At 37.0% G+C, this 26,839-nt stretch overlaps 1 protein-coding gene across 2 annotated transcripts in view; it reads left to right on the top strand.

Moving 5' to 3' along the window:
* The window catches only part of TTC39C (tetratricopeptide repeat domain 39C), a 109,535-nt gene that overhangs the window by 793 nt on the left and 81,903 nt on the right, over window positions 1-26,839 (top strand). Inside the window, exon 1 of one of the 2 annotated variants that reach the window (XM_072604426.1) lies at window positions 19,679-19,818. The exons of the other annotated variant lie outside the window; for it this stretch is intronic. The gene's annotated coding sequence lies outside the window, so the exon portion shown is untranslated. Of the gene's footprint in view, window positions 1-19,678; window positions 19,819-26,839 lie in introns of those variants that run through there. 2 annotated transcript variants of the gene reach the window in all.

A 26,839-nucleotide genomic window follows, 5' to 3' on the forward strand; every position in this document is an offset into this window, starting at 1 on the left:
CGCTCCCGAATCGTTGCCATCCCCGCACCTGATCTGCATCCTCCCTTCCGAAAAGAAGGCGCGCTGTAGTTAGCTTTCTTGTATTTAGCCTTGGCTCGCGAGCTCTCCCCCTTTTCCTCCTTAGTTTTTCTGCAGCCCTATCTCTTTACCTCTCCAGGGAGGTATGAGGGCATGTGTGCCTGTGTGTGTGTGTGTGTGTGTGTGTGTGTGTGTGTGTTTTACGTGTTCATTTCCCGCTCTCACACCCTGGTGGCCCCTCTTCATCTCATCTTGTTTGGAGTTAGTTTTATGTTTGGACCAGATACTTCTTGAAGGAAGAACCTGAGTGGGAATTGCTTTATTGTGATCTTAGGCTATGGAGAGAGAACATTTCCTTGTGAATGTTGTGCTAGAATTTGTAGGCTTGCGGATTCCCTCTGATAGGGAATTTAGTGGGTACTTGCAGCTTCTCTTGGTGCTTTACCTTCGTGGTCTGAAATATCAGCTTTTTGAAGATCGGATACATAATTGCCATTCGAGACTAAAACCAGACTGAACTCTTGTGTCTTGATCTCTCCCCAGTCTTTTGAAAACACCCAGAAGAGTTTGGAAAGTATTAGAAATGTGTTTCTCCTAAGATACATAATATATGAGGAGAGGAGGAAGAAATAGAAGTATGTATGTGTATATACACACATATACACATGTGTATATGTGTGTATATACACATACACACATATATACATGTATACATACACACAAACACTGTCCTCTACCTGCTGGCTGTATGGGTCTGCAATCTATGTAGATTATGAGATACTCATTGAACTTCTGCAACAGTGTTTTATCCATAATAGGTGCTTAGCAAGTATTGGATTTTTATGATGGGTAAGAAAAAGAAGCAAGTTTTCCTGATTTGGGCTTTTATAGAGAGAATATAGCTAAAAGTTAGCCACATTGTAGACAAATCCTAAGATAGTGGGAAAACATTTTATTATAAGCATCTATTTTTTTTTCTGGCCAAGCAAATAGGCATATGTTTTGAAGGATGACAGGCCCCAGTAGTCTTTTACTCACATTTGCTGTTAAATATCTTTCCTGAAAAGTTGTAGCTGTCAGCCACTTTGCATATTAAAATTTGTTTTGTCTGAAGTGATAGTACATGATAGACTGTTACTTACAAGATCTTCAGGAATAACTAAAAATTACAAATGAATCCATTTAAAGAATGTTATTTCAGTATAATGCCTTTAAACATGTTACTTCTCTCAAAGTGATTACTTCCAGTAAGCTAGAACTGATACATTGTTTTCACCAGGCAAGGAATGAGTCTTTTAGGCAAGTCAATTTTATAGGTAAAAATGTCACATTTTTAGATTTTTTTCCTCTTTAAATAACACAAAGGCTCATTTTCATCCAGGTTTAAGTTTATTGGATTATTTTCAAAAGCAACAAAGGGTGACAGTTTTAAAGGATTCATTTGTTTGTAGTCGTTCTGGTTAAATAATTGCCAACATGCTATGTTTTGTAGTACTTACTGTAACTTGTTGCAGAACAGTGAGGGAATTCACAATGTTTGATTTTTTAAACCCTTGCAAGGTTTGGGATAACTGGGCTGTTAGAGTACTTTTTTTAAAGGTTCATTTACTTGTAGTTTTTCTTGTTAAATAAATAATTACCACCATGCTGTGTTTTATAGTATTTATTCAAAACCAAAAACATAGGCCAATTTTAGTAGTTGTCTCCTCTCCCATGACATTGATAGTCCTTTTCTTAACAATATGTTATATAGTGTGCAAATTCTTCTGGTCATCTTTAAATCATTGATAATGTCTGTCATCCAAATTATACTTGCTTCATCCAGAGAGTTCTGTAAACAAATATTATTTGAGGAGAATGTTGTAAAGTGAGGGAAACTCTTCTGGTGGAAATGACATGCAGATACTTTTGTCTGAAGTAAAAATTAAAGTTTTAATGATTTAATAGTGTGGTTCCTGCTTCCTTGTCCTTTTCCTCTCCACCCATGCTTCCCCAAACAGTAATTTTAAAAGTTTGAAAAAGACTGTCACCATTTATTATATATCCTGTTGTTGTTTTTTTAATATCAGATTTGTGATGTTGAAAGCCACAGTGCTCATCATCATAATTCCCAACAATGCTTCTTTTCTAACTCTTTTGCTTAAAATCCATTTTGGTCAGCTTGGTTACTGGGCTTTCATTTTATCTGACTCACCTAGCAGTAGGAAACAAAGTGTCTTTAACTCTGTTTTAATTATTACAATTTGGATGCTGAATTTAGAATATTCCAGATTTCAGTTTACATTGGCATCTTGGGTTCTTGTGTTGCTGTTCATTCCCTAGCTACCACTGCTTCAATGGAAAGCAGCATAGTGTAGAGTATTCAGTATAGAACATGGATTCAGAAAAACCTGACATTTCATTCCCAAAGGTCCCATTCAGCTCTAAATCCTATGATCTCTATTTTTTTTCTTCCTAGCTGTGTCACCTTGGGCCAGTCATTTCACTTTTCTGTACCTCAATTTCTTTTTCTGTAAAATAGGTACCTGTAGCAATTATCTCAATTTTATTGTTAAGAGTAAATGAGATAATGTAGTTGAAGGGCTTTGCAAAAAAAAAAAATGAATGCAATTTGAATATAATCTTTTACTTCTAGCAACTCATAGTATTAGAATAAGAAAAGAAAAAAAACCATCTTTACCTTTGGGAAATAGTTGTTTATAGAAGAAGATTCTCATGGAAATGAAGAAAAGGAAATAGTTTAAAGTAGGTAGTTAACTTCACTTATACAGAACATCAGGATAAAAGCTTTTTTTTTAAATCATGCCGTGTATCTATTTCTATAAATAGATTGGTTTGGGAATTTCCAGTGAGGAAATTCCCTCTACCTATGCCAGTCAAACTTCTAGTCTTAGAAAGTTTCCTGGAGGCATTGAGAGGTTAAGTGATTTGTCTCCTGTCACATTGACAGGAGGAGGAATTGAGGTAGAGACAGGAATTGAATTCTAGGTTTTTATCCACTACACCATTCTAATGAAGTGTTATTATTTGGAAGTACACTACATGCACCAGCCTAAACAGTATTAGTCAACAACAGCATAGTAGACTATCCTCTATAAAGAGAGAAGAAACTATTTGTCCATCTTTGAGGGGCTTTTTGATTACTGGTGACAGATTTTTGTGATCCATGTCTTATTTGGTTGTCTTAGAGTATAATATATGGTCGTCAAACAGAGCAAAGCTAACTGGGCCAATGGACGGACTCAAAGCCCAGGTCCTTGTGTTTGTTATTTACTTAATGCACTAACCACAGTGAGTTCACCAGGCATAATCATATTGCAGGCATATTTGTATTTAAATGGATGTTATGAAAGTGCTTGAAAAGGCTGTTCTTTTCAGTAGACAAACATTACTCTGGAAATCTTTTTATTTGTACTGCTTGTTTGCTTGTCATACATACTTTCTTTTCATACGTAGAATTTAGTTCCAGTCAACAAACATTTATTAAGCTGCCAACTATGTAGAAAGGCAAAGGTAAACTTTACCCTAATCCCTGCCTGTAATTATGGCAGATGACAAAATAGTGATAGCCAAATTAATGACTTTTTTCTATGTATTTTCCCCTAATACCACTGAGCTTTCCAACTCTCTTGGAGAAAAAAAAGTTGACTTCTTTTTAGGATTTTGGCCTGTGAGTTAGGGGTTAGGATTTGGGAGTGGTAAGTGCTAAGAAGACTATAAAAATGGGGGTGGAAGACTGGTGATGAAGAGCTTAGAATGCAAAACAAAGGATATATATTTGATCTTGGAAGTAAAAGGGAGCCACTGGAATTTATTGATTGTGGAAGAATGGTATGAATTAGACCTGCACTTTAGGAAATCATTTTGACAGGTGAGGGTAGGGTGGATTGTAGTGGGGAGAGACCTGAAACAAGTAGACCAATTAGCAGTCTACTGCAGTAGTCCATGAGGTGATAACACTTCACTGAGCCCATGACAGTGTCAGAGGAGAGAAGGGGGCATATACAAGAGAAGTTACAAAGGTGAGATTGACAGGCCTTAGCAATAGATTGATATGAGGGCCAAGTGGACAGGAGAGGTGAAAGAATGAGGAATCTAGGATGACACCTAAACCAAGAGCCTGGGTTACTGAGAAGATGATGGTACCTTCCACAGCAATCTGAAAGTTAGGAATGGGAGGCTTTCTGGGGAAGGTAATGAATTTAGTTTGGGACATGTTGAATTTAAGATGTCTGTAGGATATCTGGATGGTCAGAGATGTCCAAAAGGTAGTTGGAGATTCAAGACTGGAGATTGAGAGAGACGTTAGGACAAGTAGATAGATGTTTCACAAAAGTCTATCAAGTTGCTAGTAACTAGAAATATATTTTTCCACAACAAAACAAAGGTTAGTTTCTAGGCTGGCCCACAAAAATTTTTTAAACTTGTATTTGAACCATAGTACTAATAGCATGTAGTAATAGCACTAGCCTAACAAACTTTGGGTTCTGGACCCAAGAACAGTAGGCTTGAGGAAGTGGAAGAAGATTTTCCCCTCCTTTCCTGGCTTATAGACAAACCTAAACAAAATTTACAAAGGTTGTCTTTGACACTTGCCTCTTCTCTACTTCTGTCTCACTTCATGATATTCTCTATAAACATCTTATTGTTCTGAATTTCCCATTGTAAATTCACTTACTTTGAGGTAAAGGCTTGACTTACACTCCAAAGGTACTCCATATTCTAATGCTACTTATTATGACTCTAGGATAAAATACAAACTCTTCATTTTGGCCTTAAAAACCTTGACAAATCTGTCCACAAGTTACACTTTCAGACTAATCTCGCATTATTTCCCTTCATGCCCATCACATATCAGCCACATTGGCCTATTTGCTCCTCTCTATGCATGATATCCAATATTCCACATACTATCTTCTTGCTGTTGTATTGGGCTTGCTCTCCTTACCTGGAACATTTTTCTCCTTTTTAAAAAAAATAATCATTCATTTTCCCCCAATTACATGTTGAAACAGTTTTTAACTTTTTAAAAAAGTTTTGAGGTCCAAGTTCTCTCTCTCCCCTTACCCTTCCCTGAGATGCTAAACAATTTGATATAGGTTATTCATGAGCAATCATATAAAACATTTCCATATTAATCATTTTATATAAGAAGACTTGAACAAAAAAAAAAACAAAGAAAGGAAGTAAAAAATAGTGTGCTTCAGTCTGTATCAGACATCAGTCCTTTTTGTGGAGGTGGATAGCATTTTTCATCATGAGTTTCTTGAAATTATCTTGTATCATTGTGTTGCTGAGAATAGCTGTCATTCACAGTTACTGTTACTGTACATAACATTCTCCTGGTTCTGCTTATTTTACTTTGCTTCAGTTGATGTAAGTCTGTACAGGTTTTTCTGAAATCATCCTGCTTATCATTCCTTATAGCACAATAGTATTCCATCACAATCATATATCACAACTTGTTCAGTCATTCTCCAGTTGATAAGCAATTGATGAGACTGATTTCTTATTCTTACCCACCACAAGAAAAGCTACTATAATAATTTTTTGTACAAATAGGTCCTTTCCCCCTTTTTTGATCTCTTTGAGATATAGACTTAGTGGTACTGCTGGATCAAACATCTCCTTTGTTACTTCTTAGAATTCAAAATTTCACTCAATGCTCAGATGAATTATCTGCTATGAGAGGCCTTCTCTGATTTTCCTTGGTTATTACTACTTCTTCCCTATCTTAAACTTACTTTCTCTTTATTTGAATTTTATATTTACTTTTTTGTAAATGTTATCCCCCTGTAGGATGTAATCTCCTTGAAGACAGGAACACTTATTGTGACCTTTGCATCTCTAACTGCATAATCAGTGCCAAATAAAGGTTTATTGAATTGAAGATCTTTGAGGACTGTTCTGCTGCCTCATGAGGCAGCCCCTTCAATTTTTTTTCATAACTCTAAATTTTAGGAATTTTTTTCCTTTTATTAAACCTAAATACTTTCCTTGTGACTTTCAGCTGTTGCTTTAGTGTATCTGTCTAGGGCCAAGCAGAACAGTCCTGCTTGTCCCTTCAAATATTTTATAGAATCATAGAATTTAGAATTGAAAGTCAGTCAGTCAATAAGCATTTATTAAGCACCTAGTGCCAGGTACTATAGTAAGTGCTGGGGATACAAAGGAAGGCAAAAGACAGTTCCTGCCCTTGAGGAGCTCACAATGTAATTAGGGAGACACAATGCAAATAATAATTATGCACAAAGAAGATATGTACAGGATAAATTAAAAATAATCAGCACAGGGAAGGCACTAGCATTAAGGAAGACTGGGAAAGGCTTCCTGTAGAAGGTGGAATTTTAGCTGGGACTTGAAGGAAGTCAGGGAGCCAGGAGTTGCAGAGGAAGAACATTCCAACCATAAGGTATAACTAGAGAAAATGTCTAGAACTAAGAGGCAGTGTCTTGTTTGTGGAACAACCAGGAGGTCGCTGGGTCAAAGAATACTCTGGAGAGGGTGGGGATGGGGCAAATAGTAAGTGTAAGAAAACTGGAAAGGGTGTGTGTGTGTGTGTGTGTGTGTGTGTGTGTTGTATTGATTGGTTTTGAAGAATTTTGAACATTAATAAGAACCTGAAGGTGATGTGGAGCCAATAGACTTTATTGAGTAGAAAGATAATATAGTCAAACCTACTCTTTAGGAGAATCACTTTGCCAGCTGAGTGGAGAATAAATTGGAGTAGGGAGAAACTTTTGCCGGGCAGACCAACCAGCAGGCTATCCAGTAGTCTAGGTATGAGAAGATGAGAGTAGTAACAGTATCTGAGGAGAGAAGAAAACTTATTTGAGAGGTGTTTCAAAGGTGAAATGGATAGACCTTTGCCAGATATGGATATGGAGTGTGAGAGAGAGTAGGGATTAAGGGTAACACCTAGATTTGGATACTAGTGGAGTGGGAGGTTGGTGGTACCTTGACAGTAATAGGGAAGTTATGAGTGGGGGAAGATTTAGGGGAAAATATTATGAGTTCGATTTTGGACATGTTGAGTTTGAGATATCTGCAGGATATCTAGTTCAAGCTTTCTGAGAAGCAGTTGGAGATGCAAGACTGGAGGAAACAGAGAGGAATATTAGAGATCATTTGGTCCAGCCTCTTTTGCTGATAAATTTATGTGTCAGTACTTTTAACAGATTAGAGAAGTGATTTGAAACAATAAATTAAGCATTTATTAAGTACTCAGTATGTGCCAAGCACTTTACTAAGGACTTGGATACAAAGACAAGAATGAGAATAACTGCTTTCAAAGAAATTATATTCTATCAGGCAAGGCAAGTATGTGTTGAGTAATTGCAAAACAAATATATGACAGTTAAATAGAAGGTGGTCAAAGAAGGCACTGGCAGTTGTGAAGATCTCGAGGTGTAGTGTAGAAGGTGGTGATTAAAAACCACAACTTGAAGGAAAATAGGGACTCTGTGAGAAAGTAGTGTGTTCTAGGCATCGGGGGACAGCCAGTGCAAAGGAATGAAGATGGTAAATAGAAGCACCATGTATGAAGAACAAAGAGGTCCAGGCTTTTTGGACAAAGTGTAGAAAGGGGAACAGTATATAATGAGGTTAGAAAGACAGGTTGAGGCCAAGTTGTGAAGGGCTTTACAAGTCAAACTTGAGTTTACATTTGATCCTAGAAGCAACAGGAAGCCACTGAAGCTTATTAAATAGGGGATTAACATGGATCTATATTTAAGGAAAATAATGTTGGTAGCTGTGTGGAAGAAGGATTGGAGTGGGATAGGCTTGAAGCAGGTGGGCCAGTTAGGAAGTCATTGCAGTTATCTAGGCAAAGGATGGGGAACTTGTGGCTCCAAGGCCACTTGTGGCCCTCTAGGTCCTCAAATGTAGCCCTTTCACTGAATCTAAACTTCACAGAACAAATCCCCTTAATAAAAGGATTTAGGTTTGTTCTGTGGGGCCCCAAAGGATAGAACCAGGAGAAATGCTGTGGAAGTTGCAAAGAGGCTAGTTTGGGCTTGATGTGAAGAAAAACTTCCTGACAATTTAGTGCTGTCTGTGAATGAAATGGATTGCCTCAGAGGTGCTAGGTTTCCCCTTCCTTTAAGGTCTTCAAGCAGTGACATGGCCACTAGATGGTTACATTATAGTGAAGATTCCTTTCCAGTCCACAGTGGGCTAGATGACTACAGAGGTAGCTTTCCACTCAAATTCAGTTTGCTTTTTAATGGATGAGAAGAAACCGAATTTAATATTTAATCTGGACTGCAAAGTAAAATTGGCAACACATGAGAGGTAGATTGAACATCCATGGACAGAATTACTTTTAGTCTATGAATCACTATCTTGTCTTTGAATTTTTGTTTGTTTGGTTTTTTTTTTGAATTTCAAGTCTCAAAAGCTTTTCCTGTGCATTGTGGGCTGATATGTAATGTAAGAAGGAGTTCAAGGTCTGTGTCTGCTATGTATTTGTCTACTTCTTTTATTTAGATCTGGAATAAAGAAGGGCTAAAGTCATTATTCGCTGTACATTTGTCTGATGGTGTGAGAGACTGCTTATCTAAGCCTAGAAGTGTCAGTGAAATAATGGTGTTCCAGACTTTTTTCCCCATTATCACTAAAAGCTACAGGTTTTATGAAAGGCTCGGTTTACATAGGAATGCTCTTTGCTTCAGATATTCCACTTCAGATTACACTTTGGGCATGTATGCTTCCATGAGCCACTAATTTTGGAATTAATCAAAATTATTAATAATGCTAGAAATTGTTTCTGAAGTAACAAGGAGAAGGCTAAGGAAGAGCACTGGTTTTATGGTCAACAATTATTAAATACCTTTAGTGTCCAGTTCACTGGGAAGGGGAAAAAATTAGCTATGACCTAGTCCCTGCTTTCTTGGAGCTTACTGTCTAGGAGGAGAATAAGGATCATCCATTGCATAGACAGCGTTGATGAGTTTATTGGAGGGTTGCAAAGTGAAGTGTTTGGTCTGAGTGGGATAGTTCTCTGTGATGATTCTCCATGGGGGGCTTTTGGGACCCAGTGACTTTTGGGTTATACTCATCAATTGCTTAAGATTTTTAAGAATTGGGCAATTATCTTTTCAGTCAATGTTGAACTACGCCCACTTACAGCATCCATAAACACAAATGTTAATGAGAGGTGTCCTTGAAGTCTAATTAGAGTCCTGTTCTTCTAGAGACATTGCCAAAGTAAAATTAGCAAGACACAAGAGGTAGATTGAACATTTATGGACAGGTTTACCTTTGGTCTGGGCTGATTTCTGTAGTTTACAAAAGTTGAGACTAAAAGAGTTTTGGATGATTCTCTTGATAAAGGCTGAAGTATAATTGTCTCAGCTGTACTGAGCAATTGGGAGTTCTGAACTCTTTTTTGACTTTAATAAAACCTTAATGAATAATATAGTCAAATAAATGGAACCATGATAGTTAAGTCTAGTTCCAGACTAAAGGAAGGCAAATTGCTTGCTGTTTCATTATTCAGGGACGGAAATTCAGTTCCTACTTAACAAAGCTCTTTGATGAAATACTTTTAAAATTGCAAAAGAATGCATTTTCCTGAAAGTAATAGTGTCTACTATTACTTTCTACTGTGTCCCATATAAATGAAACCATTTTTATTCCTACTGATTTGTATTTTTTCGATAAATTTTAATTTTTTAAGTAGTCTTTTCACGTTGTGGATTATTGTGCTTTGTTGTATTGTTGGTTAGCTTCCCTTTGAGTTTGTAGTTGAGATAGCAAAGGAATGAAAATTCAGTTTCATTTTCCTTTTTTTAGTTGCACTGGTGAAAAGTTTGGGAAGCAATTTAAAGCATATCTTATTTGTTTCTGTATTTCTCTTAAGGCCTACTAAGTATCTTTTGTTACTGAATTGTAAATGAAGTTTAAGGATACTCTGGATTTCACTTTCTCATGTTAGTCTTGTCTTCAGTAGCAGAGATAACTGATAATGACAGTGAATTGTATTCATAGTAAAGAGGAGAGCAGAAGAGAAGGAAACAGGTGTTTATTTAGTGCCCACTATGTGCCCTGCACTGTGCTAAGTGCTTTAAAAATGCTGTCCAACTTGATACCAAGATAGAACTAAAACAGGTGCTGGCATAGCCTGCCAGACTGGGCCCAACAACAAAGTTTTACAACAGCATCTTCATTAAGACGTTTATAATCACACCCCACCAAAATGCTGGCAAATGCTTTTGTATAGCTTGTGCAGATTACAGTAGACTCACCTATTTGCCTTAGCTCTTACTCCTCCCATTTGTCATGTTTCTGTCTTTGCAGCCCCATTGCTTCTGTCCTACTTGCTCAGCTCAGTTTCGAAGTAACTTCCCCTTGGAATATTTGCAGCATAGTAAGGCCAACTAATGGTGGTAGGTGAAGTGTATCTGTAGATCAGAATGATGTTGTTGCATTATTAACCTAATTAGGAGAAGTGCTAAAAGGGGAAAAGTGAACCTAGCTTAACTAGTCTTGACCTGAAGAATATGCTTCATGTTATATCACTTAACTTGAATGACTGAAGCTTAGGTAAAGTTCTCAGTGGGAAATGCAAATAACGAAAGAAGATAAGATAAATTCTACAGCTATTTAAAAAAAAAAAAGACTGTTTAGTATTGCAATATTTGGGTGTACAGTGAGATTATGGTTTCTGAATAATTTCAACACATAAACCAAAAGCTTTGCCTGCTGCCAGTGCCTTCCCTTTCAAACTTCTTTTTATTGAATTACTTTTATTTGCATTGTCTATATTCTTTGTATACTCATATTTGTACTTGTCTTCCCTATTACAATATTCATAAAGTCCTTGAGAGTAGGAATTGTTTAAATCACTATTTTTCTATTCTCAGTACCTAGCTTGTTGCCTGGAACATAGTAGATACTTCAAAATGCTTTTGGATTTGGTGATGACATTTTTTGGTCTATGATGTAGATCTTACTCTCAAATACCAGCTCATAAAGAGATTCTGCTGTGTTTGCTTTATAATCTTCCCTCCAATCTTTTGGATGTCCAGTTCATTATAGTCTCCACTTGCCTGGGCTTGAAATTCCAAAATAATCTTTAACTCTTCTGTTTTCTTTACTCCTCACTTCCAATCAGTCATTAAGTTCTATGATAGCTACCCCTTTCTTCCTTCCCTCTCTCCCAGTCCCTCATTACCTTTGTCTGGAGTATTAGATGACTCATATGCCTCCCATCTCCTATTTGATCTCCCAGCCTACTATAGTCTAGAAAGATTAATTCATCAGTAATTAATTGAATAATTTGGAGTCTTCTTGGTGTACTTCTTAAAGTATCCTATACATTGTTCCCACAGCAAAATCATCATTTTGCCCTCTCTGCTCATTAGGTAGTGAATAGCCATTGAAGATTTTTGAGCAAAGTTCAAATTCTTCAGTCATTGAAAGTCATCCATGTTGGAGCTGTAAATTACTTTTAATACCTAATCTCTTATTATTTCCCTTCATGTAACCTATACTACAACTACCTTAAGGTTATTGTTTTCAGACTTCCTTTCTTGGGTTGGGCTATCTCCTTTACTTGTTGACTTGACTGTCCTTTTCCTCCTTTTCTAATATACCCCATTCCCTGTTCAAATCTTACACGTCCTGAAAGTTTGTATATGTCTTCCATCATTTAGCATTCTGTTTTTTTTTTCTTCCAACCCTCAAGAAAAAGAAAGGAAAAATTTAAAAGTTCTCTCTCCTTCCTCTGTGTGTTCAATACATCTTGTTAGTCCTCTTACAGGCACCTATCACATTTGTCCTACTTGGTGTTATAATTATTTTATGCATATTTTATCTCCCCTAGCTGTCTATAAACTCCTGATGACAAGGACTGAGGTTTTTTTTTTTGTAACTGTATCTACCTTATTGCTTTGTGCTTAGTAAGAACTCAGTGTCTGCTGACTAAGGTGGGAGACTCCACTGAGTTCTTCAGTGTTATGTCCTAGTGCCTTAGCAGGAATGAGCTTAGCTAGAACTATGAGACATGCTATATAAAGTGAATCAAAAACATGTAGCTTGGCATTGCCTCTTCTTGCCTTCCCCAACAACGTAGTGATATAATGGCTTGGGAAACCCCTGACAGTGGTGGAGGAACAAATTCCAGGGAACATACACATTGCTTATTCTTGAGGGTCTTTAGCGTCTCCTTGGTGGTGGTTCATTTACACCAAGTCAGAGAGAAAGGGGGAAGGAAGATGCAGGGAGCCGTAAACTACTTTGATGCTACCTCTTCCTCATGTTCATGAGTCCTAGCTAGTTCTTAATCCTGCAGGTTGCCCACAGAATTCATATTGTAGCTTAGCAGCATTGTCTAATATCACATCATAATACATATCAGACAGTGACATATAGACCAGTTTAAAGAGTATATATCAGTGTGATTTCTATATCTTAACACAGTTTAAATAGTCTCCCTGCTCCCACTTTGCATAGACAAAAAATACCTGGAACAGCTAGCTGTGTTAGGTTTCACTTGTATTTCAGTCAGCCAGTAAACATTTATTAACTACTGTGTGCCAGGCACTGTGGTAAGGACTGGGGATACAGGAAAGGCACAAGACATATTTCCTGCTCTCAAGGAGCTCACAGGCTAAGTGGAGGAGACAATATGCAACCTACTCTGTACAAACAAGGTCTATACAATATAAATTAGAGCTAATCAAGAGAGGAATGATACGTGAAGGGGAGTGGGTCAGGAAAAACTTCTTATATAGGTAGAATTTAGCAGGGACTTGAAGGAATCAGGGTAGCAAGGAGACAGATGAAAAGGAAGAGAGTTTCAGGTATGGAAGACAGTGAAAATACTCATTCAGGAAATGAACTATTTCATAGGAGGATCAGAAAGGAGACCAGTGTCACTAGATTATGACGTATGACAGGAAGGGACATATGGATGGTATAAAGGATGTGTGTGTTTGCCCTTCATTGCCAAAGAAGACTGTGCCATCAGAGAAATAATGACATAACCTGCACTTGACTTTGTTTTGAGTGAGGGAGGGCTGTGCAGGTCACCAGCCTCACTTCTCCTCCAGAGCCATCTGGATCCAGTGACCAGATATTCGTCAGGATGACTGGAGATGACTCATGATGAGGCAGTTGGGGTTAAGTGACTTGCCCAAGATCACACAGCTAGTGAGTATCAAGTGTCTGAGGGTATAAAGGATAAGAAAGACTTGAAAGGTGGGAAAGGAGGCAAGTTATGAAGACTTGAATGCCAAACACAGGATTTTACTTTTGATCCTAGAGGTGATAGGAAGCCACTGTGTATTTAGTAAGGTGACATGGTCAAACCTGTGCTTTAGGAATATCACTTTTGCTGCTGAATGGAGGAGGATGGACTGGGGTGGGAAAACCCTTGTAGCAGGGAGACATTCAGCAATCTATTGTAAGAGTCTAGACATGAGGTGACAAGGGCTTGCACCAGGCTGGTAGCAGTCTCAGAGAGGAGGAGACATATACAAAGAGATGTTATGAAATAAAATCAAGAGGCCTTAGCAACAGATTGGATATGGTGAGGGGAGAGAGTGAGATTTGAGGATTACACCTGTGTTGTGAGCCTGGGTGACTTGGAGAGTAGTGATAGCTGAGACAATAAAGGGGAAATTTGGGATGGGTTGAGGGAGTGGATAATGAGTTCAGTTCTGTATATGTTGAATTTAGGATGGGTCATCTTGACCAGTGAGTTGGGGAAAATGAGTTAAAATGCATCCAACACTGAAGAAGGTGTCTCTTCAAGAAGGAGCTAGGTCTCGATGAGAGCCTGAAGAGAGAAAGAGTGAGAAAGGAAAAGATTTAAAATGAAAGCAAGTTTGTTGCTTATGGAGCAAACATTCCAGAGAGTATAGCAAATGGAATGTGTAGCTTTGGTGGAACATGGAAGTAGAATGGGAGAAGATTTGGATTGAGGAGGATTGGATTAGGGAATTGGTCAGATCGGGATTTAAATAATGACAGCTGGTGAGGTGGTAGCAGTTCAGAATCACAGATGTAGAGTGTATGACCTGAGCAGGAATTTGTTAATCATTTGATGAATAAGTTCAGGTGAGTTATCAACATCAATAGGGCTTTGGTTATAGTTCTCTGACCTCTTTATTTTGTTAAACGTTTCTCAATTACATTTTAAACTGGTTCTGGCAGCACTGGCACTTGGGAGTTTGACATTCTGAGACCTCTCCTCTAGCTCAGCTCTCTCCTTTTACATATGAAGAATCCAAGGTGCAAAAAACTCAAGTGACTTGTCCAAGGTCATATAGGTAGTAACAAAACTTGAAAACAAAAGTATGAGCCTAAGTTCCACAGGAGGGTAATATTAATTTTTAACCCTTTGAATTAATGTAATCCATTCTTTTCAAATTTGCCATTATTTGAGCCATGTGAAATAAGGCATAAGAGTTCTTTTGGAAAAGGAACTAATATTGAACTATGTTTAACTAAAACAGTTTTTTAAAATTACAGATATTTTATCTTGAAATGGTAATGATGCATATTTCCCCAGTCTGTATGCTAATATATTTTCTTTTTAGTGTCAAAATCAGTGAATGTTAAAATGTACATTTGATTACCCATTATGTTCCCTTTTAAAATTTTCAACTCATGACTATTTCTTATGGTGATTCATATGGTTCACATGTAGACTTTGATTGTGAACATTTGACAGTACCAAGAATTGGTGTTTGTTACAGACTTTAAAAAGCTGACAGCTACATACATTTTACTATAGAACTGTAGCAAACACCAATCAGATAGTTGAGAAAAGCAAATGTCAGTAGTTTAGAAGGTATTATGCGATAAAGATACCAAAGGCATGGGAAAAAATATCGGATCTTATTACTGACCCATACAACTTTCCTATCTGTACAAAAAATTATGAAAATAATTGAAATGCAAATCAAAGACATTTTTGATGAAGGTATGAAAAACATATGATAGAGTAATTTTTTAAAAACTGAGAATGGAAAAATTTCTCAACAGTTAGGAGAACTACAGTGAATCCAAGAAAAAAGGGAACAGAAAGAATTGCTGAAAGAATTTGGATTACAAAAAGAGCTAATAAATGGAAATATTTCCTTTTGCAGTTTTTTTCAGTTGAGAACATAAACTCTTAGGCCACTAATAAAATTATTTGAAATGATCAGTTTTAGAGATTGTCCCATACGCTTTATTGCTGCTGCTAAAAGCTTTGTTGATTTAAAAAGACTCTAAACAGTGCTTTACACTCTATTTCTTAAGGTTGCTAGAGTCATCATTAATTGGTTAACAAGGAAATAAAAACCAATTGGGTCCTTAAGTATGATGATATACTAGTTTAAAAGGACCAGGGCTAGTGAAGTTGAGATTGGGAGCTACACAAGTATGCAGTGCTTCATTTCTGTTCAGTAGCTATTCATTCACTAAATCACTGATCAAGCATTTTATTAAACACTTACTGTGCTAGGCACTGGAATAGATAAAATTTAGATTAGAATTGGTCTGTGCCCTAAAGAAGCTTCTGTTTGAGTAGGAAAGGAGAACTGTTAGCATTGGAGTATTATCATTAATAAGTGCATGTCACAGTTGCCAAAACATTTTGTGAGTTTTGAGGGGGACAGTCTGGGAAGGCTTCTTGGAGGGGATGGTATTTGCATTAGATCTTAAAAGATGGGGAGGGATTCAAAAAGACCATTGATTTTCTTGTTAACAGTAAAAAAAGCAAGACTTATTTTAATTTTATTGCAATAAATGTATAGATTTTATTTGTGAAACTTCAAATATCATCAAATAAACTCTAATGATATTATGTATTTACAGTCTGAAAGCTCTCTCAGACTATGATGACGTTGTAAGTAATTATTAACAGTTTTTTAAAGATCTCTTTTAAAAATATATATACATGTGTGCACACATACATGTGTGTATGTATACATAAATATATACATAATATATGCATTGTAACATGTACATTATTTCCCTTATTTAAAATAATTCTGCTCACAGGAGACAGAAAATAGAAGCACTTGGACATTTTATTAGAGTTCAAAGATTACATCTCTGCACTACAGCCAAGAGCTGTGTAAGGAATTGGTTAACTTTTAAGATTTAAAAAGCAGAGGAATGCAAAAATATTTTATATAAGTTAAATAAGGTGTGTTGAAAAGTTGACCATTACTAGCAAAACCACTTCTCAAATTACCTTGTTTTTACTTATTTGTTTACACTATCTATTCCACTAAAATATAATCTCAAGGGCAGTGACTGTTTTGGTTTTGCCTTGTATTATCAACACCTAAGCACAGAGCATTGTACATACGTAGTTAAGTTTTTAATAAATTGAATTCCATTACTATTCGAGACGTGGTATTTTTTTTCATCAGTTAGGTATTTTAGTGAGATGCTGTGGGGATATAGAAAAAAGATGGCTTCAGCTTTCTAGAGGGTTATAATATAGTTGAAATTATGCAATATATACGTACAGAAAGACTTAGTAATTCTTAAAAACAATATGTAAGTACAGATTAATTTAAATGGTACCTTGCCCTGTACATGCTTCACACTTTTTTTAATGGAATACCCTCTTGTCATCAACCACCATTGAATTTCTACCAGTCTAGCTTAGATGTCACCTCTTGGAAACCTTTCCTGATTTTCCTTATTCCCAATGGCTTCTCTCCCCAAATCAGTGAGTGTCAGTGATTTTTCCTGCCTTTGACCTGTCACAATATTTTGCCTACATCTCTATGATCTACTTATGTATTTTGTACTTAAATATACAATATACATATGTATATACGTGTCTGTGTCTATATCTTGTCATTTCTCTATACTAGACTGGAAGTTCTATGAGACTTTTCCATATCTAAATCTGTATCTAAATCTCTGATCTAATAGGGAGGGCACTCTAAATAGCAGCAATGACGCAGTATCTGGGAAGTATAAAAGCAAGCTGTTTTTTACAGCAGTACTTTGTGTACTTTGTTGTTCAGTCATTTCAGTCATGTCTGACTCTGTGACCCCATTTGAGGTTTTCTTGGCAAAGATACTGGAGTGGTTTGACATTTCTTTCTCCATCTCATTTTTTTTTTACAGATGAGGAAATTGAGGCAAACAGGGTTAAGTGACTTGCTCAGAGTCACATAGCTAGTGTCTGAGGCTGGATTTTACTCAGAAAGATGTGTCTGGCACTCTGTCTATTATGCCACCTAGCTGCCATGCTCTGCACACAGTAGATGCTTAATATTTGGATTAAATTGGTGTTTTAAAAAGTAGATATAGCATATGCTGTACCTGATTTAAAAAGGAGAACAGAAATCAGACCAGACATCCTCTTCCCCTGGCCAGTTTTTTAGCTGTAGAGAATTAAATGATAAAGCAGAAAAGTTTTTTTTTTCTCTACATAGTACATATAGGCATGAAGCCTCAAACTTAAGAACTTATTAGTACTTTGAGTGTTAGGTACGTGGTAATACCAGTTAGAGGATATTACAATACAATTGACTTTATAAATTAGCCAACCAAAGCAGCATAAAATTGCAGATGTAGAACCCAGGAGTTTCTGTGGAAATTAATATTGATTTTATATTTGATATTACCCTGTAAGTGATTTTATTCTGTAGCTATATTTTGTATTCTAAGGCTTTTTTCTGTCTCTGAGCAAAGAAAACTCTTGAGTCCAAATGTTCAGTCTTTCCCTCTGGTTAGATAAGCTTTCCCACAATCGCTGTTAAAAGAAAAAACTCTGTTCTCAATACTCTCATGAAACATTATCTCAGCATTTCCTGTAAGGTTTGTATGTTATCCTTGAGATGCTGAATTAATTGACCTTGTCCCATCTTCCAAAAGGATGATCTTGTCTAATCCCTGAGTCGCCAGTGTCTGTATAACTTATTGGTAAACTCATTATGCAGCTAGAACCCACAAAATTCATAAAAGCATTTCTTAGAGGGAGGCAGTCATCATCCCACTTAACCTAAGATAACCAATCATAATCTCTCACCTCTGTAATACTGGCCAGTTACATAGTTTTTTGGTTTTTCTTTTATTCTTTACAAGAATGAGTTGCATCTTCAATTCTGGGTCGTTGACATAAATTAAGGCAACCCACTGGCCCTTTATTATCAGATTGTGTGCCCTGTTAATAAATGATATCTTGCTTGGAGAGAATTGCCTCAGTTTACCTCTGTTAAATTTCACATGCAAAATCTCCTAAACATGGGCTCTAAAGTTTTGTGGCAGAATGGGAGTGAGTTAAGATGTTGTCAAGGAGATAAACAGTGTTGGGGGAAACACCCCAGAGTTAGAAAAAATGATTAGTGCATTCTTTAGTAAGAATAATGGTGCTGTGCCACAGCACATCTAAACTCCGTGACAGAACTGCAATTGTAAACTCCAATTTACAAGGGAATTTTTCTACAGGAATATATTTCATTTTTCATAACAGTCAGCAACAGAAAGGTCAGATTTGCTTTATAATTGATTTTACTGAGGACATATTTCTACTCGATTGCCTCATTGTGGTGAGGTGATACTGAGTTCTGAAGGGCCATGCCCGGGAAACCTGAACTCTGTCAAGTCCCTTCAAGCCATAAAGGCTTTGAACATTGTCCCAGAAACAAAGTCGGTATACTTTCCAAAGACCAGCCTCATTCTGTTGAGAGAGACTCATTAGCTGTAATGATTGCTTTGACCAAACAACTGGTGAAACATATTTCATAAGAGCAAGGCATGCCCTTTACATTAGTGTTGAAGAGTTGCAGGTTAAAGTAATGTTTGTAAATTGTGGAAGAGAGAGAGAAAATGCTTTGAAAAGGGCAAATTGTTTTTAACCCAAGATTTGAAGGAGGAGAGGAATATGAAATTTTCTTATATCTGTGTTCAGAAAGTTAAGGCTCCCTCTTCATCATTAATATTATGCCTCTGGCTTGTATTCTCATTATCCTCCTCACCTTTTGGTGATTTGTAGAAAACTCTGATGACAAAAATATCGTTTCTCTTTCTCCTTAAGTTGACCCATACTGCTTCTTGACCTGCACTGGTTCTTGAATGTCCTCATGCGAGTTTTCTATTGTCTGCATTATACCATGTAAGCACTGCTCTGTTTGGAGTCAGAATACTTGAATTTGACTTCAAACCTTGTTATTTACTGCTTTTGTGGCCTTGAATAAATCACTTAACTTCTCATCTGTAAATAAAAATTGGAATTCCAAGTTCTTTCCATCTCTAAATATCTGATATAGTAGGGAGGGCATTCTAAGTGGCAGCAGTTATTACACTATCTGGGAAGTATAAGAGCAAGCAGATCAGCATGAAGGCTGGGAGAGAAGTCAGATGTGCTTAGCTGCAGCAGAGAATCTTGATTCAGGGAGGAGCTATAAATAAATTCAGTGAGATGAAGAGGTACATTGTTGGAGGACCTTCAAGGTCAGGACTTGTAGTTGTATTTGTTAAGCTGAGCTCTAGAAAGCCTTTGGTGGCTTTTAGCAAAGGAGTGACATTATGGAAACTATATTTAAGAGGGATGGTTTGAGCAGCTGCTTAGAGTGGATTGGAGAGAAGTAGCAGAGAGATCCGCTAGGAGCTGTCACAGTAGCCCATTTATGAGGTAATAAGAACCTGGACAAAGGAAGTGACTAGAAATTTAAAAAAAAAAAAAAAGAGGAGCAGATTGCAAAGGAAGAAGCAGAAGAACTTGGTGATGAATTGAATACGGAGAGAAAAGGAAACAGAGGAGCCTCAGATTCCAAGGATCTAAGCTTGGGAGAGGATAATGGTGGTTGATCATGGGAAGGAGTGACTTAGGGGGTAAGATTTTAAAGTTTGAGGCAAATTAAAATAGTTGCATGACAAATATTTGGTGTTTGATTTTCTTGTTTCTCTTTCCAGGTGGGAAAATAGAGGAAACATCTTCTTATTTTTCTCACTTTGTAATAAGTGGTAGTCTAAATTATAAATTATTTGTAGCTACCTTCATTTATTCTTTATCTGCATTATTTATTTTCTTCTTATAGAAATTCAAATTCATGCCCCAGTAAGACTCCCAGCTTGATTTATTGTGGTAATGTTCTTATAACTTCTTTTTAAAAAAGACTTACTATTTAACCCATCTTACTCTGTTGAAAGAGTTATTATTCTTAGACTTAGTAATATCATTAGCATGATCGTGAAAATTCATAACAAGTAGTCACACCTGGTATTTTGAAATTCGAATGCATTTGTATTTTTGGGAATGTGTTTATTTAAAGCATATAAATAGTATATTCACATATTTATTATGCAAATCACTTGTTTTGAGGGGAATCTTTACTTACATATTTTTTTAAAAAATTAGATAATCGTAATTATGTTGCTGTCCTAAATATCATTAGTGATAAGTGGTTTAAAAACATTCTCCCAGAAAAGAATACTTTTAGTATACAGTCCAAACTACCCTATTATAAAAGCTCATTTTCATAAAACTTAGTATTTCTTTAATTGATTTCATCCTTGCAGTGATATTTTTAATTCATATTATTTTTGGAAGCAGTCTTTAGAAATGGAAGTGTTTTTAAATGAATTGTTCTTTTTGTGGGTATGCAGCATCCTACCTGTTCAATCCTAACAGCTTTACAATACTTGTCAGTGAATGACAGCCACTTTAATATTCAACTGCAGTATAATATTGCCTTATCTGTGTTTTCAGGGAAGAGAGGAGTCATGAATTAGTCAGAATTAGACTTAAATTACATCAGTAATAATAATTATAATTGCTTATTAAAATTTCTTTCTAGCTTTATTTATGTATCCTTTAATGAATCTTACTTCTTATTCACCTCTTGACCAAAAACTCTGAACTTGCAGTATTTATTTTTTTCTTCCTTTGATCATTGATCATATCGTACTGTGCTTTATACTTACTTGGATATCTCTCCTCTCCCTGTGTATATTATAAACTTTTGAGGAAGAAAGATAAATAAAGCACTCTGTCTACCTTTGACACCTAACTGCTTGTTACTGTACTATGCTACTATAGCGTAGTAGCAAATAATTGACTTGTATAGAGTTTATGTTAAGATAGAGATACTGAAGAAGGAAGTAGTTCAGATGTCAAGTACTGACAGTATGATGGCATGTATTGTTCTGACTGTTTTGGGTTAGAGCTGCATGGCTTGATAAAGATTTATAGATGGCACAATACTATTTCCCATTCATTTAACCTTAGAAGAAGTAAGTGAAAATAATTTCAACCATCGTTCTTCTGACAAAAGATTTTAATGTGTCATCATATAAACACTATACTTCAATAAGTGGAAGTAGAGTGGGAACAGTTTAGCTTAGTGGTGTGTTACATGATAAATAAAGGTACCATTTTTAAAACCTGTAACAGGTTAAAGGCCTGTTAAAGGCAGTCACTCTTAGAGTATTTAGAAAATATTGGTTCTGTCAGTTGTTCACCAGTAACTGTAAAAGTAAAACAAGAATACAGCTGTTATAATTTACTGACTACAAATCAGTGATTCCCCTGCCCTCGCCTGTCCCTACCCCTTCTGGAGTCATTCACTTTATTGTTTATATGACCTTGTAGATGTCACTTTACTTTCCTAGGTCTCAGTAGCCTTATCTGTGAAGTTAGTGGGCGATTTCTAAGGTTCTTTCTATTTCTGTCATCCATTGAAATTCCATTTTTCTTGGAAAATGCTTTTTGTTAGCACTTCACGAGATTTTGATTTTAAGATGTTAGAATTCAAAGCTGTCAAAAATGAATGAGATTATTACACCTAAATCACACCTGTAATTTAGGCATATGTACTTTTAAAGGTACATATACTTTAGGCATTGCATGTGTGCATGTATGTGTATGTATGTAAAGCAAGGATGTGTGTATACATGCATACACACTCTTTAAAAGAGAAGTTCACATAGGTGGACCTCTTTCCCTTAAGATCGCCAGTGGAATGGGATTTAAATTGATTTGATTTGAAACCCAGTTCCTTCTGATTAGTTCCTCATAACAGAGATAATGCAGAATCTATCTTCAAACAACTGACTCATGGATAACTCTGACTTTACCTGTCCCACTGTTCTTTCTACTAACCCTATCCCTTTCCCTTTAACTCCCAGTTGATGCCCCTCAAGCTCTTTTCTTCATCTTTCCTCTGTTATTAGGAATTGTGCTGTCCTGTTGCAGATTGTTTGCTACAGTTTCATGTTAGCTGATGGATTGGTGCATTTCTGTCCTTTCTTGTTATTCTACCCTTCTACCCTCAAGTTTATCTCTTTTAACTCCCTTGCTTGTTAAGTTCTCTTTACCTATTAGGAACAGAACCCTAAGTTGTGAGGTTTAATATTTACAGACCAGTTGCCCTCCTTTTTAAGGGTGGGATGAGCTTAGACCTGTGATTTCATCGTTGCAGGGAATTCCTGGTATAGAATATAGAGCACATTTCTAATTTAGGTGGCCCCTGCTCGACCTCCAAACACTGGAAGGAAGAGGAGAGAAGGACATTAGACCATCGTGCCCAGCTTGTTTTCTGTCTTATCTTCATGAGTCTTCTTCCAGCATGGTTCCCAACCTCCAGTGAGTGTAGAAGGGGAGAGCTAGATGCAGTGCCACTGTAGCTTCTCCTGTCTGACCTCTGCTTTCTGGGGGAAATGCCTGCTCCATAGACAATAAACTTATTTCATCTTATATCTTTTCCTTTCCTACTCCTTTCTTTTATCTCTGAGCCCTGGCGTCTTCCTGATGACACAGACACCCTGGTCACATTTTCCAGCACTAGCCACACTTTGATTCATTATCCCCCAATCACTAGTCAAGAAGGGGAGTTAGAATACTCCTTGCTCCCCACTGCTACTTCCAGATTCTCTCCCTACCACCATCACAATCTCTCCTCTTTTGAGGTTCTCATGTACATATTTCCACCCAATCCAAATTCTAATAGTTTTGGTCTATTATCTCCAGGATAATCCCTTTCCTTCCCCAATGAATTTGGTATCTGACTCACAGACTTTGTTTTTTCCTCAACTCCAGCCCTCATTCTAGGCTTTTTCAGTGTATCTACTAATAATTCCTCAAAAATCCTAATCTCTTTCATCAGCAACTCATTCTCCTCACCTCAGCTTCTACCTCACCTCAGTTACACACAGACACAATTATCATACCCTTGATCTTGCCACCCAGTAGTGTTCTACCTTAAGGTTCGTGAACTCTGCAATCCCCTTATCTGATTACAGTCTCTCCCTCTGCCTTCCAGTACTAAACTCTGATTTTTATCCGCATTGTGACCACCAGACCCTTGACCCCAGGCTGTCACTGCTTATGCTGGTCACCCTTTCTTCCTTTCCTCATCTTGTCCACTCGGTGATATGTATTCTTTTTAGTCCCTTGTCCCTCTTATCACATCGTTGATTGAATGCTGCCAAGCTTTAGTCTTGGATCACTCTCACCATCCTCTGCCTTTACTCTAACATATGTGCTGCTGAACACAGTTGGAGAAAATCATGCAGTCATTCTGACTAAATCTGCTACAAATTTGTCATGTAACATTAACTGGGCCCTCACTGCAGCTAGTCAGCTTTTTTTTACACTTCCCTAATTCTTTCACTATCCCACTCAACACAGTGGCTCTTCCAATGTTTGCATTTCTTCTTAAGCCTCCTATGGCTCCCCTCCCCTACTTTCTCAGCTGAGAACCTCTCCTCAGATTTTACTGAAAATACTGAAGCTGTTCAGTAGCAGCTCCTTCTTCTGTCTTCCTCATGTGGATGACTTCTACCAACCTTTCCTTCTCTACTTATTAACTATTATCCCATACCTTTCCTGCTTTTTGTGGCAAAATTCCTTGAAGTCATCTATTTCTCTCACTCTCCGCTTAACTCTCTGCAGTCTGTCTTCTGACCTCATCGTTCAACTAGTATTTATTAATTTCCAAATTCAGTGACCTTTTTCTTAGTCCTCATCCTTCTTGACCACTCTGTAGGCCGTGACATCTCAATTAATCACCCTCATCTTGATATTCTCTTCTCTCTAGATTCTTTTGACAATACCCTTTCCTGATTCTCCTCCTACCTAACTGACCACTCCTCCTTAGTCTCCTTTTCTGGATCTTCATTAACCATGTGTATCCTACAGGATTCTATCCTGGGCCCTCTTCTCTTCTCCTTCTGTGGTATTTTAGTTAGTGATCTCATTGGCTCCTCATCAATTCAGTCATCATCTCTCTGCTGATGATTCCTCAGGCCCTACCCTTTTTATTGACTTCCAGTCTTACATCTCCAACTCCCTATCGGATGTCTTGAACTGGATGTCTAGGAGACATCTTAAACTCAACATGTCTAAACTCATTATCTTTACCCAAAGACTGTCTTCCCCCTTCAAACTTTCCTATTATTGTTGAAGGTACTACAGTCCTCCCATTTGCCAGGCTGACAACTTAGGTGTCATCCTCAGCCCTATAACCAGCCCAGTACATGTCCTCATCTCTTGTATCTGGACTAAAGCAGTGGTCTGCTGGCTGATCTCTCTGTCACAAGTGTTTCCCCACGACTACATCCATTCTACTACTACTGCATTTTCCACTTAGCTACCAAAATCATTTTTCTAAAGTTGAGGTCCAAACATGTCACGCCCCTACTCAGTAAACTGCACTGACTCCCTGTCACCTCTGGGATCAAATACAAAGTTCTCTGGTGTTTAAAATCTTTTGTAACGGTCACTCCCATGCCCGGACTCCTTATTTCTTACACTTTACACCCCTGCTGTTCCTTGAACAAGGTACTTCATCTCAGAGTTTCCCAGGCATTGTCTCTGGCTGTCTCCCTTACCTGGAAGGTTCTCCTTCCTCATCTCCACCTCCTGGCTTCCTTGGCCTTCTTCAAATCCCAGCTTAAATCTCCCTTTCCTCAAGAAGCCTTTCACATTCTCCTTCAATTTTAGTGCCTTCTCTCTATTGATTATTCCCCATTTATGCTGTATCCTTTATCCTCTATGTATCTGTTTACGTGTTGTCACTTCTTTACACTGTGAGCTCCTCAGGGGTAAGGGCTGTTTTTTTGCCTTCTTTGTATCTCTAGTGCTTTGCACATAGTAGGTGCTTAACAAATGTTTAGTGTTTGACTGATTGCAATTTATAATCTTAGAGAGTTGCCAAAGGTACTGAAAAGTTAAGTGACTTGCCCTGTGATCACGTAATATATGTTAGCAGAATTTGAATCCAGACCTCCCTGACTTTAAGCCCACCCTTAATCCGCTACTGTATGCTGCCTTTCTGTCTTATTTTTAAGACTTCTTATGCAGTGAAACTAAGACTGGGTTCAGGTTGCTCACTGTGGTAGGTAGGACAGTCTGGAATTTTTTTTTAGGTGTTCTTGAGAACTATAATCAATTTGAGAAAATCAGTTTTGAGTTCATTCCAGAGTGTCCAAATGAAGTATTCTTTCTGAACTGAGAATACTCTGTATCTAAAGTAGCTTGAAAGTTAAGGCAGTAAAAAAAAAAAAAATAACAATACAGCTTGAATACCAAAATATCAATAGTGAACAGCAATCCCAATGAGATATTTTCCAGGCCTTCCCATTTCCTACTTATGAATCTTCCCCCTTATGCCTACAAGTTATTGGGCACACATTTCTTGCTTTGGTTCTTTAGTATAAATGTCATTGTTGTTATTTTTAAAATTTCTGCATTTATGTGTTTTTGAAGTGATAAAAGACAAGGGGGAGAGGAGGCAAAGGGAGGGTAGCACTGTTGAAAAGAAAAACTTTTTTCTAGTATAAGAATGCTAGTTGAATAGTCCAGGTATTAGGAAAGTATATAAACTTAACTAAAAATTGCAGTTTTAAAAATGTTTACTAAAAAGATTTAGGGGATACAGTTAATGATGAGATAAGAAGCCAGTTTGCAGAGGATTTAGAAGAGAGTAAGAAGATACAGTTTTCTTAAGAAATATAACAAGTTAGGAAAACCAATGGGCATGGTAGGATCAGACCAGGTTGTTGTAAGAATCAAATGAATTAACGTAGGTTAAACATTCAGTAAACCTTACAGTGGTTTATGTAAATACAGGCTCATTTACTATATATATATATATATATATATATATATATATATATATATATATATATATATATATATATATATATATATATATATATATAATATAGGCTATTATTATCCAGAACAGTTAGGGCCAGAGTGTAAGAATACTTGAATTATTTTTGAGTGTTTTATTTTTTAAAAATTACTTTAGTTAAATCACAAGTAATGAACATTTTGAGCTGTTGGGTATTGTTCAAGTCATGAAGTGACCAACCCCCCCCCCCCAAAAACTGGATCCAATAGAAAAGGAAGCTAATTGAGAGGATGGGTTTACTTCTAAGATACTGTGTCTTGCTTGGGGTTGCTCAAAATACCAGTACCTGGCTCAGTAGCTTTCTTAGAGAAGGAAAATTAATAAATGTTTGCTTAACAAATGAAAATCATTGCCCTTTTCCTTTGAACTATGAATATTAATGTGTCTGTTGAAAATTTAGTAAATGGGGAAGACAGACTTTCTGTAATAAAGTAGACTAAAATTACGGGCACTTAAGGACCAGTCCCAGTTTGGTTTTCCTCTTTGTATCTTTGGATGCACCCTCTCGTAAATTATTTTCCAGTTAATAAACACTTATCAAGTACCTATTGCATGCCAGGGACTGCATTAAGCTCTTAGGATACAGAGAGGGATAAAGAAAGATATTTCTTGCTCTGTAAGGAACTTAAACCAAGGAAGACCACATGCAAAAAGAAGCTGAAGAAGAAGTAGCTGACCCTGGGGCATGATGGAGAAGTCAAAGGAATGCAGCCAGG

The sequence above is a fragment of the Notamacropus eugenii genome, chromosome 4 (assembly GCF_028372415.1).
Source record: "Notamacropus eugenii isolate mMacEug1 chromosome 4, mMacEug1.pri_v2, whole genome shotgun sequence".
In the NCBI taxonomy this organism is placed as follows: domain Eukaryota; kingdom Metazoa; phylum Chordata; class Mammalia; order Diprotodontia; family Macropodidae; genus Notamacropus; species Notamacropus eugenii.